The sequence below is a fragment of the Triticum dicoccoides genome, chromosome 7A, assembly GCF_002162155.2.
Source record: "Triticum dicoccoides isolate Atlit2015 ecotype Zavitan chromosome 7A, WEW_v2.0, whole genome shotgun sequence".
NCBI classification, from domain to species: domain Eukaryota; kingdom Viridiplantae; phylum Streptophyta; class Magnoliopsida; order Poales; family Poaceae; genus Triticum; species Triticum dicoccoides.
Window position 1 is genome coordinate 212,579,201 of NC_041392.1, and position 15,189 is coordinate 212,594,389.

Consider the following 15,189-nt stretch of genomic DNA (forward strand, 5'->3'; position numbering starts at 1 on the left):
AAGTTCCCGCCACCGCTGGAGCGCGCGTAACCAGCCTGCACGCGCTAAAACCAAATTTTACCGCGCGGGCGCGCCTTTTGCCGCACCTGTTGGAGATGCTCTGAGCATCTCCAATAGCCGCGCAAGGCTCCGCGCGCTAAAAGTCACGACACAATGCCGGTTAGCCAGCTTTTGCGCGCGGCGGTGCGCTGGCTCCAGCGGCCGCCGCAAATTAAAGCGCGCCCACGTCGCTCCAGCAGGCGCGCTATATTTGATCAGTTTTTTCTACTACGATTCGATACATTTATACTACTACTACTACTACTACTCGTCCGACTCGGACTCTGTCTCTTCTTCTACTACTACTACTCGTCCGGTTTCGTAGATAGTTCTCCTACTACTACTACTCGTCCGACTCGGACTCTGTCTCGGTGATGTCCTCCTCCGACGTCAGAGCGTAGGTGTCAAGGAACCGCTCGTCGCTGGAGTTCCAGGAGGACACATCTCCTAGCACTTCGTTGTATTTAGCGACCGCCTTCCACGTTCGCTTGTCCTGGCGATAGTCGGCTCGCTCCTCCCTCCTCTTCGCCATCTTCGCCCTCCTTTGGGCGAAGAACTATTCCTCGTTGGTGTCTTCCGGGAAGCGATGGCTCCACAGCGCCATGGCTTGCTCATCCATCTCGGCCAGCCTGAGACGATGCTGCCGCCTCCGGTGCTTGCGACGATCCTCGTCGGTGAGAAGCCACGGGAAAGGCGCCAACTCCTGTGCGCGCTCCCGCGTCGCCACGTCGGCGAAGTTCATGTCCTGGCGGGACCGCAGGAGGCGCCACGCTGCAGCGTCGTACGCGCGGGCGCCCTCCTGGGCGGTGTCGAAGGTTCCGAGACGGAGCCGCATGCCGCCGCCCGACCGAATCTCGGCGGCGTAGGTGCCGGACGAACGCACGCGGACGCCGTGGTAGCCCGTACCTCCCCGGCAGCGAGGCGGCATGGTGGCGCGATGGTGGAGTGTCGGCGCAGAGCGTGGCAGAGGGCGATGGAGAGAGCGGCAAAGGGCGATGGAGAGATGGAGAAAGTGGCAGAGGCGCTGCAATTTATATGCGCGCCGGACGCGACACGCCAAATGTAGCGCGCGAGCGGCCGCCTTTTCCCGCGCGTGCTAGTTTCCCGCCACCGCTGGAGCGGGCGAAAACATCCCGCGTGCGCTAAAAAGCCAATTTACCCCGCGCGCGCGTTTTTTGGCGCGACTGTTGGAGATGCTCTTAGATGATACCGTGATACAGACTTCTTGACCGTTGGATCTCAAATCCGACGGCATCTAAAGAGTTATTGTACCTGCGCACGATTTTGAGACTCTTAGATGACTTTTTTACAAAATGTTCAAGAGCTTCCCATGGCCATCAGATCTGAGATCCAGTGGCTCCCGGGAGCCCGTATCATGGTATCATCTAAGTCTTGGTATCACCTGATATCTCGAGTATGCCCAACGTAATTGGTTTGCTGCTCTGGAAACCAACCTCGGCACGTTCAAGTGAACCAGACCGTGGCTCCTGGATGATACATTGATAAATTTAATAGCACCCTCTTGGATTTGTTTGCACCGCTGCATGGGCTACGTCAAGGTGACTCCCTCTTTCCGTTTTTCATTTCTATTTATAGCTGATGTCGTCTTGCACGGTTGAATGATGGCATAGAAAAATGAAATTTTACTCCCCTCAAGGTGTGCTGGAAAGCCCCTGATATATCCCACTTACTGTTTGTAGATGATACTTTGCTAATCTTTAAGGCAGATGCACAAAATGCTAATGAGGTCTTGTAGCATCATCAGGCTAGTTGTAATGGAGTGTATCATATACTCCCTCTGTTCTCAAATATTTGTTTCTCTAGACATTTCAAGTGGACTACAACATATGGATGTATGTAGACATATTTTAGAGTGTAGATTCACTCGTTTTGTTTCGTATGTACTCACTTGTTGAAATCTCTAGAAAGACAAATATTTGAGAACAGAGGGAGTATGATACTAGTATATGATACTACTTCAGTAATGCATATCATAAGTTAGTATCTTAGGTTGCCTTATTAATTGTCATGCATGACAAAAGTTGTACGACATTCAATATGATACGGTACCATGATATAATACCACACTCTATCTTTACTCATTTAATTGTGTGCCATATCATTCAAAAAGTCTAGCTGGCATGCACGATACCATACTCCCATTACAACCGGCCTTGTCATAGTAGGGAGTAACTTATACTAGTGTCATGCATATGACACTATGTTAAGGCATATCTCTATCGATGTAGTTTTGGTGATTGATGACAACATGTTTGCGGACTAACCATGTGCTTTGAGCCTTTCAGAGATTCATCCTTTGGCACGAGACGATTTCTTTCCCCTCGGAGTGTTTTTCAAGACGGTGTAGCTCCTTCTTTCTTGTTTGGTGGACTAGTTTCGTAGGAGTCACCGTTCTATCAAGAGGGGGTCCACTTTGGTAAGGCTTGGGTGGAATCAACACATACACATCCTTCTCTCACCCTCTGAGCTTTTCTGCTTCAACTAGAGAGCTCGTTCCCCTTGCAGTTATGCTGATTTGTGTCCGAGCGGTAGTACCGCGGTACCCAGCGGTAGTACCGCTTGTGGTTCTCAGCTGCAGTACCACTGCGGTACCGGGCTACTACTACGTCGACTTGAGGGGGTCGCCCCTCATGTTGGGTTGAGCGGCACCTTGCAGCGGTTGTAGAAGCGACAGTACCGCTCGAGGGCGGTAGTACCGCCCTACCACCGCGGCAGTACCGCGCTAGGCATGTTTCCTGCTCTCTCTTCGAGCCCTCCCAGGCTGGGTGGTAGTACCGCAAGGGGGAGCGGTAGTACCGCTGGGTCCAGTGGTAGTACCGCTGCCACCTGCGGTAGTACCGCCCTATGCGGGGCTGTTTTGGGGGTAACAGTTGGATGGGATCCCCTTCTATAAAAGGGGGTCCTCTTCTTCTTCGTTGACTTACCTCTTCCCCCCAAAGCTCCATTAATGCTCTAAGCACCATTTTCGCCCGATCTCTCTCCCTAGCCAATCAAACTTGTTGATTTTCTCGGGATTGGCTGAGAAGGCCCCGATCTACACTTCCACCAAGAGAAATTTGATTCCCCCACCAATCCCTAGCGGATCTTGTTACTCTTGGGTGTTTAAGCACCCTAGACGGTTGAGGTCACCACGGAGCCATAGTACATTGTGGTGAAGCTTCGTGGTGTTGTTGGGAGCCTCCGATTAAGTTGTGGAGATTGCCCCAACCTTGTTTGTAAAGGTCCGGTCGCCGCCTCCAAGGGCACCAATAGTGGAATCACGACATGTCGCATTGTGTGAGGGCGTGAGGAGAATACGGTGGCCCTAGTGGCTTCTTGGGGATCATTGTGTCTCCACACCGCTCCAACGGAGACGTACTTCCCCTCAAAAGGAAGGAACTTCGGTAACACATCCTCGTCTTCACTGGCTCCACTCTTGGTTATCTCATACCTTTACTTGTGCAAACTTATTAGTGTTACTTCTCTTGCTTGCTTGTGTGCTCGTTGTTGTTGCATCATATAGGTTGCTCACCTAGTTGCACATCTAGACAACCTACTTTGATGCAAAGTTTAATTTGGTAAAGAAAAGCTAAAAATTGTTAGTTGCCTATTCACCCCCCTCTAGTCAACCATATCGATCCTTTCAATTGGTATCAGAGCCTCGTCTCTTTACTTAGGACTTTACCATCCGAAGAGTATGGTTGACATCGTAGACAGTGTGGAGGAGCACTCCGGTGTGAATCCGATCTCGTCTACGGGTGATGGGGGAACCTCGGTCTCCCGTGAGGAATTCAATGTAGCCTTGGAGATATTGAAAACCTCAATGAAGACCGAGGTTGAAAGCATGCTTACTAAATTTATTGAAGGGCTTAAACTATCCACCGCACCATTGAAAGTGGGAGATCCCACTGACAAGGTGACGGATACTAATTCCGACAAGGGGGAAGCTAGTAGTGAAAAGGCTCCTTCTTCTTGTGGTAAAAATGACACCAACATCTTTGCCCATGTGGAACCACCACTTGTTTACGGTGGACCGATTCCTTCCACTCATTTGAATCATGCCGGTCCTCCCCTTAAGATTGTGAAAAATGAGGACTTTGATTCTTGGGTTTATCGCTTTAAGCGTCATTTAAATCATGTGAATACTAATCTTTGGAGAATCATTGAAGAAGGTTTCTATCCGCATGACCCAAGCAACTTCACTCCTCGAGAAGCCGTGAATAATCAATTCAATGAGAATGCTCTCTTCATCATCCAAGATGCAATTCCACCCAAAGATCTACCTCATCTTCGGCCCTCCGCCTTGGCCAAAGATGCATGCTTTGTGTTGTCTCTCTCTACCGAGGAAGCGCAAGCATTCAACGCTCCAACTATGAAGTAGTGCAAGATGAAGCCAATGAGTTTGCTATGAAAGAAGATGAAGAACCTCGTGAGCTTTATCAGAGAGTAACCAAACTCGCGGTCTCACTCCGAGATCATGAGAGCAAGGACACGGATGACAATTGGATCAAGCGCAAATTCCTCAAGGCAATGATGCCTTACCACAAGGCCATGTCCTCCGTCATTTGTCAAAGGCCGGACTTCCACACCTTGACCTCAAGTAAAGTGTTGGATGGGTTTGTGGCTATGAACATCTTGGACAAGACCGCCGACAATGCGGTGCTTCACTCTCAAAGGGCAAAGAAGCCTAACCTTGCATTGAAGGCCAAGGTTTGTGTTGAAGAAGAAGAAGAATAGGAAGAAGAGGAAAGCAACCCCGAAGATACAAAGTATGCCTATCATGAACACATGGCACTTGCTTCAAGGCAATTTTGGAGCAAGAAGAACTCAAGGCCAAACTTCAACAAGAACAACTCAAGTGGCATGAAGAGCAAGCAACGTGTGAGGACTTGCTAAAATTGTGGCAATGTGAGCCATTTTGTTGCGGAGTGTTCGTATGAGAAGAGGGAAGACAATGGTGGCAAGCTCATCTGAAAGGACAAAGCCAAGTCTTTCCCCAACAAGAGCAACTTCACCAAGAAGACCCCTCACAAGGCGTTGGTGGTTCAAGAAGAGTACCATGAGGATGATGATGATGATGAAGATGGTGAGTCAGTTTCCATGGCCTCCGTTGCCATTGCAAAAACTCCACGAGTGTCTCTCTTCGACTCACCCAATGAGAACATCACCGCCAAGTGCCTCATGGCTAAAGCCACCAACAAGGTAACCCCCAACATCAAAACTACCATCATTAATAATCCTTCCTTGACGGATTGCATTGATGAATATGAGGGATCCAATGTGGAGGAAAATGAGTTTGAGTCCTTTATGGGTAAACTCAAGGGTAAATCCAAGAAGCATTTTGTTGCTCTCTTGTAACAACTTGGTGAAGCCAATGACATGATCGAGGCTCACGAAGATACTATCTCCAAGATGGAGGGGCATAGTCGTGACTATGACGATGAGATTTTGGATCTTTCCAATGCTCTTGAGGAAGAGTGTGGTCTTCATTTGGCTCTTGAGGAGTCACACAACGTTGATCACGCTAAGTTAAAGAAAGATTTTGATCATGCTCTTGTTGTCTCTCGTGTGCTAAACTCCAAGAAGGCCAGGCTTGGGGTTGATCTTGCTAGACTCAAATAGGAGTTTGATCTACTTGACAAGTCTCACAAGGTCTTGAAGGGTGCTCATGCTAGCCTCAAAGAGTCTCATGATCAACTTCAAGTAAAGCTAACCAAGGAGAAAGCCACTTTTCCTCGTATGATGTTAATTGATAATGCAAATGCTACTAACCCGTGTTGTGAGCATGTGCATCTTGTTGAGGAGAACGCTAAGCTAAAGGTGCAACTTGAGAAAGGTCTTGTGTCTTGGATATAAGGCGAGAAGAATCTCAACGACCTTTTGACCAACCAAAAGGGAGTTGTGGCCAAGGAAGAGATTGGGTACGTGCCCAAGTCCAAGAACAAGAAGAAGAATGATAAGGCCAAACGACCTCCTCCTCTCAAGCAAACTTTTGTGAAGGAGGGAGAGGGTGCTACTAAGGAGAAGGAGAAGAACTCCGTGAGGGGTAGTGATGCCAAGAAGGGCAACACTTCCATTCCCAACAAAGCCGGCGACTTTAACCCTTCTTATGTGTTGTGCCGTGCTAGAGATGGGCATGTTTATGCCAAATTTGTTGGTTCTCCTTATGAGTACATTGAATGGTCTATTTGGGTTCCTAAGACCCTTGTTACTAACATAAAAGGACCCATTACAAAATGGGTACCTAAAACCAAGCATTGATCTCTTGTAGGTGTTTGCTTACGGTGGGGGATCATGGTTCCTTGATAGTGGAGCTACTAATCATATGACCGGAAGCAAGGACTTGGTGGTGGACGTGAAAAAGATACCATCCATGCCCACCAACGTCGAGTGGGGTGGCGCCTCGTCCTCTAAGGTATTGGGACTCGACAAAGTTGTCATTTCTCATGATCTTACGATCGAGAAGGTCATGCTTGTTGAGTCCCTTGCATACAATTTACTTTCCGTTCGTCAACTAGCACTTATGGGCTTTGCCACTTTCTTTGATATTGATACCGTGGCCCTCTTGTGGAGCAAGACTATTAAAGTATCCTTTGTTGGGCATGTCGAGAATGGCCTCTATGTGATTAACTTTTCAGAGCGACCCACTAAGACCGCGACATGCCTAATGGCTAAGGTTGACGTGGGATGGCTTTGGCATCGCCGTTTAGCCCACGTCAATATGAGATCTTTGCAAAGTCTTCTCAAGGGGGACCATGTCCATGGACTAACAAATGTTAGTTTTGCCAAAGATTGTGCTTGCAGTGCTTGTATCAAAGGAAAGCTACATGAGAAGGCTCACCCTCCCACGACTATCATCTACTCGAAGAGGCCTTTGGAGCTCCTTCATTTGGATCTCTTCAGGCCTCCATCCTTTGATAGTCTTGGCGGTAGAAAGTATTTCTTGGTGATTGTGGATGACTATTCAAGATACACTTGGGTATATTTCTTCAAGAGGAAGAGCGAGACCCAACAAACCATCATCGACTTTGCAAATGAAGCTCAACGACAACACAATACAAAGATCTTGACTATAAGAAGTGACAACGGCCCCGAGTTCAAGAACTACACCTTGGATGAGTTTTTGAGTGATGAGGGAATCAAGCATCAATATTTCGCACCTTATACCCCTCAACAAAATGGTGTAGCAGAGAGGAAGAACCGGACATTGATGGATGCAGCAAGGACCATGATGGCGGAGTTCAAGTCTCCCTACAACTTTTGGGCCGAAGCCATCAACACCGCGTGTCATGCATCTAATTGGCTCTACCTCCACAAAGACTTGAACAAGACTCCATATGAGATACTCACTGGTAACAAGCCCAACCTCAAGTACTTCCGGGTGTTCGGGTGTAAGTGTTTCATTCTCAAGAAAGGTGTCCGTTTGTCTAAATTTGAGGCTAGAGCTTATGAGGGCATATTTGTTGGTTATGCTACAAACTCTCATGCTTACTGTGTTCTCAATAAGTCCACGGGACTTACTGAGGAAACATGTAACGTGGAGTTTGATGAGAATAACGGCTCCCAAGTGGAGCAAAGTGGTACTTGTGATGTAGGTGATGAAATTCCTCCCCAAGCCATAAGAAGAATGGGTGTTGGTCATATCCTACCCATTGAGGAACCCCTTGTGGCCGAAGGAGAAGGACAATGTTCCACTCAAGTGGAACCTTCACCAACCCAAGACCCACACGCTTCCGAAGAACAAAGTGAAGGCCCTCAACCTCAAGAACAAGACCAAGGGCAAGGTCAATCTCAAGATGGTGTTGTAACATCGAGTGATGCCCAAGGTAAAGTTCTCTCCTCCGAGCAAGTTCAAGATCAAGAGCTTCCTCGAGATCAAGAACAAGCTCAAGACGACGCTCAAGATGATCAAGTGACCACTCCTTGTCTCACCCCCGAGGAGGAATTGGAGCATCGTGCCACCAAGATTGCTTCCAAGCTCTCCACCAAGGATCATCTCATGACAAATGTGCTTGGAAGCTTAAGAAAAGGGGCAAGCACTCGTATACAATTAGCAAACTATTGTGAACATCACGCGTTTGTCTCGTGTGTTGAAACCCAAAAGGTCTATGAGGCGCTGGAAGATCCGGATTGGCTCAATGCCATGCATGAAGAACTCAACAACTTTGAGCGCAACAAAGTGTGGAGATTGGTGCCAAGGCCAACGGAGAACCACAATGTCATTGGAACCAAGTGGATATTCAAGAACAAGCAAGATGCTCATGGGATTATCATTCGCAACAAGGCTCGCTTGGTAGCACAAGGCTACTCCCAAGTTGAGGGTATCGACTACGGTGAAACCTTTGCCCCCGTTGCTCGTCTTGAATCCATTCGCATGTTGATTGCATATGCTTCTCATCATAACTTTAAGTTACAACAAATGGATGTGAAGAGTGCTTTCCTTAATGGTCCGATTAATGAATTGGCATATGTCAAGCAACCCCTCGGGTTCGAGGATCCCTAATTTCCCGATCATGTGTATCAACTCGATAAGGCACTCTATGGCCTTAAACAAGCCCCACGTGCGTGGTATGACCACCTTACCGAGTTGTTACAAGACCGTGGTTTTGAAGTTGGGCTAATCGACCCCACTCTTTTTACTAAGAAGGTCAAAGGGGAGTTGTTTGTGTGCCAATTATATGTTGATGATATTATCTTTGGTTCCCCTAACAAAGCTTTCAATGAGGAATTTGCCGCTCTCATGACCTCAAAGTTCGAGATGTCTTCCATGGGAGAGTTGAAGTTCTTTCTCGGGTTCGAAGTGAAGCAAAGGAGAGAAGGAACCTTCATCAACCAAGCCAAATACACTCAAGACATGCTCAAGAGATTCAAGCTAAGTGATGTCAAGCCGGCTTCCACTCCCATGCCCACCAAGTGCCAACTTGACATTGATCCCAATGGTAAAGCGGTGGATCAAAAGGTATATCGCTCCATGATTGGCTCCTTGCTTTACCTTTGTGCATCTAGACCGAATATCATGTTGAGTGTGGGAATTTGTGCACGGTTTCAAGACGCACCTAAGGAAAGTCACTTTGTGGAGGTCAAGCGAATCTTTCGATATTTGGCTCATACCCCAAACTTTGGCTTATGGTACCCAAGGGGAGAAAACTTCAAGCTTGTAGGTTATTCGGACTCGGATTGGGCGGGAGACAAAGTGGATAGGAAGTCCACTTCCGGAGGGTGTCAATTTCTTGGTTGCTCTTTGGTGAGTTGGTCTTCTAAGAAGCAAAGTTGCGTATCTCTCTCGTCCACGGAAGCAGAGTATGTGGCTGCCGGTAGTTGTTGTGCACAACTTCTATGGATGAGGCAAACTTTAAAGGATTACGGTGTCATTTGTGACAAAGTGCCTCTTTGGTGTGACAATGAAAGTACCATCAAGATCTCTCTCAACCCGGTGCAACACTTCAAGACGAAGCATATTGAGATTCGGTATCACTTCACCCGGGATCATATTAGGCGAGGGGAGATCGAGCTCAACTATGTCAACACTCTTGATAACCTTGCAGATATTTTCACGAAGCCTTTGGATGAAGCAAGATTTCGTGAGTTAAGGCATGAGCTAAATATCATTGATTCAAGCAATGTGACTTGAACCCTTGCACACCCCACCACACTCAACTTGTTGTCTAGTTTAGGTGTAGGCATGGACATAGGGGGAGTGTTGTTCTCTCAATGAACTTTCCCTCCCCCATAATGCATAAACTAATCAAACTCTTTCACATTAGCCATTTTGATGGTACTTGTGCTTCAAAGATGAGTGTTGGTCATGGGCCCAAGGTTAAAATCTTCACGGCGCCATATCTCTGAACTCAAACATAGGTGGCCTCAGCCACCGCCCTCTCTTGGAGAGGTTTGTCTTTGTCGGTTTTGTGTGTGTGTTGGTTCTCGCTTTCGTTTTGATTTCTTTTTCTTGAGCTAAGCCTTTTGGCCAATCCTCTTTGCGGCAGAGCGGTACTACCGTGGCGTGCATGGTACTACCGCCCACCCCAGCGGTACTACCGCTGCGGGGCGGGCAGTGGGGGTTATGTCGGGGTAGGGGGAGTTGTTTTCTCCCCCATACCCATTCGCCCCCACTCGCTTGTCTTCTTCGTCGCTCCAGCGACGCCTCGCTGCAGGAAGGCCTTGGCCTGCCGCCGTTTTGTGCCGTCCCTCTCCATTTCCTTCGGTGGAGTCGATCCCCACCACGTCCTCTTGCCATGGATGCCGTTATTGCCCCCGATCCCGTTCTCTCTTTGCCTAGATCTTGCATCTAGTTTTTAGGGGAAATAGGCATTGTTTTACTCATCTTTTGGCTAAGTCGAGGCTTGAGTAGGATGGAGATGGCTTCTAGGCCCTTTGTATTGAAGTTTGGTAGGATTATTTTTGAATTTGGCATCTCCGGTAGTGCCGGATCTGTCCACGGCAGTAAGGGAACCGCTTTTCCTCGTCTTGAGAGGTACTACCGCCCTCCTTGAGCGGTACTGCCGTGCAAGCGGTACTGCCGGGGTTGGGTCGCGGTACTACCGCTACATGCCCAGTTCCATCATTTCCTACCATGTTTTGATCCTTGTTGCTTTGTTTGGTGGCTTATGCTCTTTCTTTCGTGTTGTTTCTTCTGCTCGTGTGTTTGGTTCCAGGTGATGATCATCCTGAGCAGCAGGTCCGCCGTGTCAATCCCGGTCGTGCAACGTCAAAGCGCTACCGCACATCTGAGTCAGCAGGTGGTTCCACTAGTGCTCCACCGCCGCCAGCGGGTGCTACCTCAAGTGCTCCACCACCGCCTCAGCTCACGAAGAGATCGGCAAGCAAGCCAAAGGGAAAGACTATGTCTGAGATGACTGCCAAGGAATTTTGGGCAAAGCGTCGCCGCAACCCCTATGAGGAAGACCAAGATCCCACTTTAGTCAACCGCCCGTTCTGGAACCGCTTTCAGTTCGCCATCTTCTTTGATGTGATCAAGGCTAAGAAGAATCACTTTGTTGATGTTCGTTCCATTGACACCGATCCTATGGAAAAGGACCCTGAGTACTTTGGCGAAGCCCTTCAGATGCGCACTCAGTTGAACATTCTCAGAATCATGCAGTTCAACAAGGACTTTGATGCCGATATGATATGCCAATTCTATGCCACTATCCATCTTGGAACTGATGCAAAAAGGACTCTGACTTGGATGACAAATGGCTAGTTGCTCACTGTCACGTGGAAGGCCTTCATGGAGTTACTTGGGGTGGAAGATCACGGGCTTGAGAATCCAGTTGGCTTCCGTGCTCACCGCAATGTCACCTCCACTCACAAGCAAGCCCTCTGGCCCTACTGTTCTAAGAAGGTTAACCCCAAGACAAAGAAGGTAACCTATGAGCTGTCTACCTATATGGACATCCTTCACCGTGTCTTCCGAGAGACTCTTTTCCCTTGCATTGGGAATCTAGATATGGTCCACTCCTATCTCGTGGACATGCTTCTCTTCTGCCAGCATGAGAAGGAAGCAAACACTGGAGAGTCCCTGGACATTTCTCATGTTATGTGGTCTGAACTTCTTTCTGCCATTTCTGAGCGCAAGTGCCCGATCTATGGTCCTTTCATCATGCTGCTCATTGAGAAGGGCTGTGCACATCACTATCCCAGGACTACGCTGGAAATTGGAGAGTTGATTTCTCATGATATCAAGCGTCTGAGGAAGAAGGACAACTGGGGCACCCAAGCCCCTCGATCTGGTGATCCACCTTCTGAGGCTGACATGGAGACCGAGGACAAGGCTGAGGCCGACAAGGATGGGGACTATGAGCCCTCCGGTGTGGAGCCCTCATGGGCTAAGAGGATTAAGCGCAAGATGAAGAAACTTTTCTGCATGGGGTCTCATGGCCAGTACATGTCTCATGTCTCTGAGAAGAAGGCCCGCAGACGTCACAAGGAGCTCATGCGCCAGCTGGGTGCCACTGTTAACAGCGGATCTGAGGAGAGGATCACTAATGAGGAGTGGGTTCAACAGCATTGCCAGTGGACCGATTCAGACACAGAGCAGTTTCTGACCAATGATGGCGGTGCAGATGATCCCGCTGGGATGTGATGTTCGAGATCCTCAGCTTGCTATCACCTAGATCCGTAGCAACGCTCTTTGCCCTTTTGGTGTCTCGATGCCAAAGGGGGAGAGAGTTTAGGGATTTGTTTTGTTGCTATTGCGAGTGTGTCTTTGTGGTTTGTGGTGTCGTTGTGTTTTCTCGCTGTTTGCTTTGTTTGGTTTTGTGCTAGTGAGACCTAAGTTCCAAACTTATGGTGTGAGACATATGCTACCTTATCTTTATCTTATCATTATCTATGTCTATCTAGTACTTTGGTATCTTATGAGTTGCATGCTTATCCTGTTATATACCCTGCTCTCTTGTAACCTGTGCTTAGATTGTTGGACTATAAAATATAGGGGGAGTGTTGATCCTAATGTGTGTCTCTTGCATTCCAAAGGCACTACTAACTAGGTGCACACATTCAGGGGGAGCCCGTCTATATTTTGTAGTTCTAAGTATCTCTACTTTCATGCCTTATCCCTGTGCAAATCCCTGGTTGTCATCAATCCACCAAAAAGGGGGAGATTGTTAAGGCATATCTCTCTCAATGTAGTTTTGGTGATTGATGACAACATGTTTGCGGACTAACCGTGTGCTTTGAGCCTTTCAAAGATTCATCCTTTGGCATGAGCCGATTTCTTTCCCCTCAGAGTGTTTTTCAAGAAGGTGTAGCTCCTTTGTTTCTTGTTTGGTGGACTAGTTTCGTAGGAGTCACCGTTCTATCAAGAGGGGGTACGCTTTGGTAAGGCTTGGGTGGAATCAACACGTACACATCCTTCTCTCACCCTCTGAGCTTTTCCGCTTCAACTAGAGAGCTCGTTCCCCTTGCAGTTGTGCTGATTTGTGTCCGAGCGGTAGTATCGCGGTACCCAGCGGTAGTACCGCTTGTGGTTCTCAGCCGCAGTACCGCTGCGGTACCGGGCTACTACCACGTCGACTCGAGGGGGTCGCCCCTCGTGTTGGGTTGAGTGGCACTTTGCAGCGGTTGTAGAAGCGACAGTACCGCTCGAGGGCGGTAGTACCACCCTACCACCGCGGCAGTACCGCGCTAGGCATGTTTCCTGCTCTCTCTTCGAGCCCTCCCAGGCTGGGCGGTAGTACCGCAAGGGGGAGCGGTAGTACCGCTGGGTCCAGTGGTAGTACCGCTGCCACCTGCGGTAGTACCGCCCTATGCGGGGCTGTTTTGGGGGTAACAGTTGGATGGGATCCCCTTCTATAAAAGGGGGTCCTCTTCTTCTTCGTTGACTTACCTCTTCCCCCCAAAGCTCCATTAATGCTCTAAGCACCATTTTCGCCCGATCTCTCTCCCTAGCCAATCAAACTTGTTGATTTGCTCGGGATTTGTTGAGAAGGCCCCGATCTACACTTCCACCAAGATAAATTTGATTCCCCCACCAATCCCTAGCGGATCTTGTTACTCTTGGGTGTTTGAGCACCCTAGACGGTTGAGGTCATCACGGAGCCATAGTCCATTGTGGTGAAGCTTCGCGGTGTTGTTGAGAGCCTCCTATTAAGTTGTGGAGATTGCCCCAACTTTGTTTGTAAAGGTCCGATCGCCGCCTCCAAGGGCACCAATAGTGGAATCACGACATCTCGCATTGTGTGAGGGCGCGAGGAGAATACGGTGGCCCTGGTGGCTTCTTGGGGAGCATTGTGCCTCCACACCGCTCCAATGGAGACGTACTTCCCCTCAAAAGGAAGGAACTTCGGTAACACATCCTCGTCTTCACCATCTCCACTCTTGGTTATCTCGCACCTTTACTTGTGCAAGCTTATTAGTGTTACTTCTCTTGCTTTCTTGTGTGCTCGTTGTTGTTGCATAATATAGGTTGCTCACCTAGTTGCACATCTAGACAACCTAGTTTGATGCAAAGTTTAATTTGGTAAAGAAAAGCTAAAAATTGTTAGTTGCCTATTCACCCCCCTCTAGTCAACCATATCAATCCTTTCACACTAGTCTAAGTTACTATCTTCATAGTGTAAAGTAACATAGTAGCAGTGTCATAGATGTATTCATTTATTAGCTTGTAGACTCATCCTTTCTCGGGAAGCGCTATGTTACAGTAACATATTATGTTACTCTAAACACATCTCTTATTAACTACATGTCACATAAGCAAAATTTTCTTAGAGTGCGCTATGTTACTATCTAAGTTACTCCCACTATGACTAGCCTTATGAGAATTCCCCGGTCAGCTTATTAATCCCGCCAAGTGCAGCATAATGTATGGGAAAGCGTGTCCAGGAAACAACAGGAGAGTATACTTGTAGCTCTGCCTTCTTTTTTTGAGGAGAGATTTATGGGGCTGCCTACTCCTGATGGCTGAATGTTGAAAGCCCTCTTCTTTTGAGGAGAAATTTATGGGGCTGCCTACTCATGATGACCGAATGTTGAATTGTAAATTTCAAAACCTCCAAGCTCGTCTTACTAAGACAATTATTACACGGAGAGATATGTTATCTCTAGCAGAGAAAGAGATGATTTTTAAAGCGGTTGCACAGGGTATCCCCACATATATGATGGGTGTGTTCAAGCTTCCCATGTCCATATCTGATGATTTAAACATGATGGTTCGAAAATTTTGGCGGGGATCGTCAAAGGGAAAGAGGAAAACACATTGCCATTATTTGCATAATATCATGAAACGTAAATTTTCAACCAAGCCTTGCTTGCTCGGTAGGCTTGGAGACTTCTAACCAAACATGATAGCCTTTGTGCATAGGTTCTAAAAAGCTCGCTACTATCCTGAAGTGTCTTGAGGACCCTGTCACCTGGAAGCTATCCAACATGTCTTAGAACTTCTAAAGAAGGGGTTGGAATGGCGAATTGGCAACGGCACACATATTCAAATTTGGTGCGATAGATGGCTACCCTGGGAGCCGTCGGGCTAGCTCACCTCGCCCCAAGGGAACAACAGGCCTCGTGGGTCACCGAGCTCTTGACGAGAATGACTCCTTGCAGATGGACCTCCTTCACCAACATTTTTCGTCGGTGGACATTGACGCCATCATCCACATCAAGATGTCCTCGCTGGCGCCGCGGAAAATACTGGCATCTTTATAATCCAGT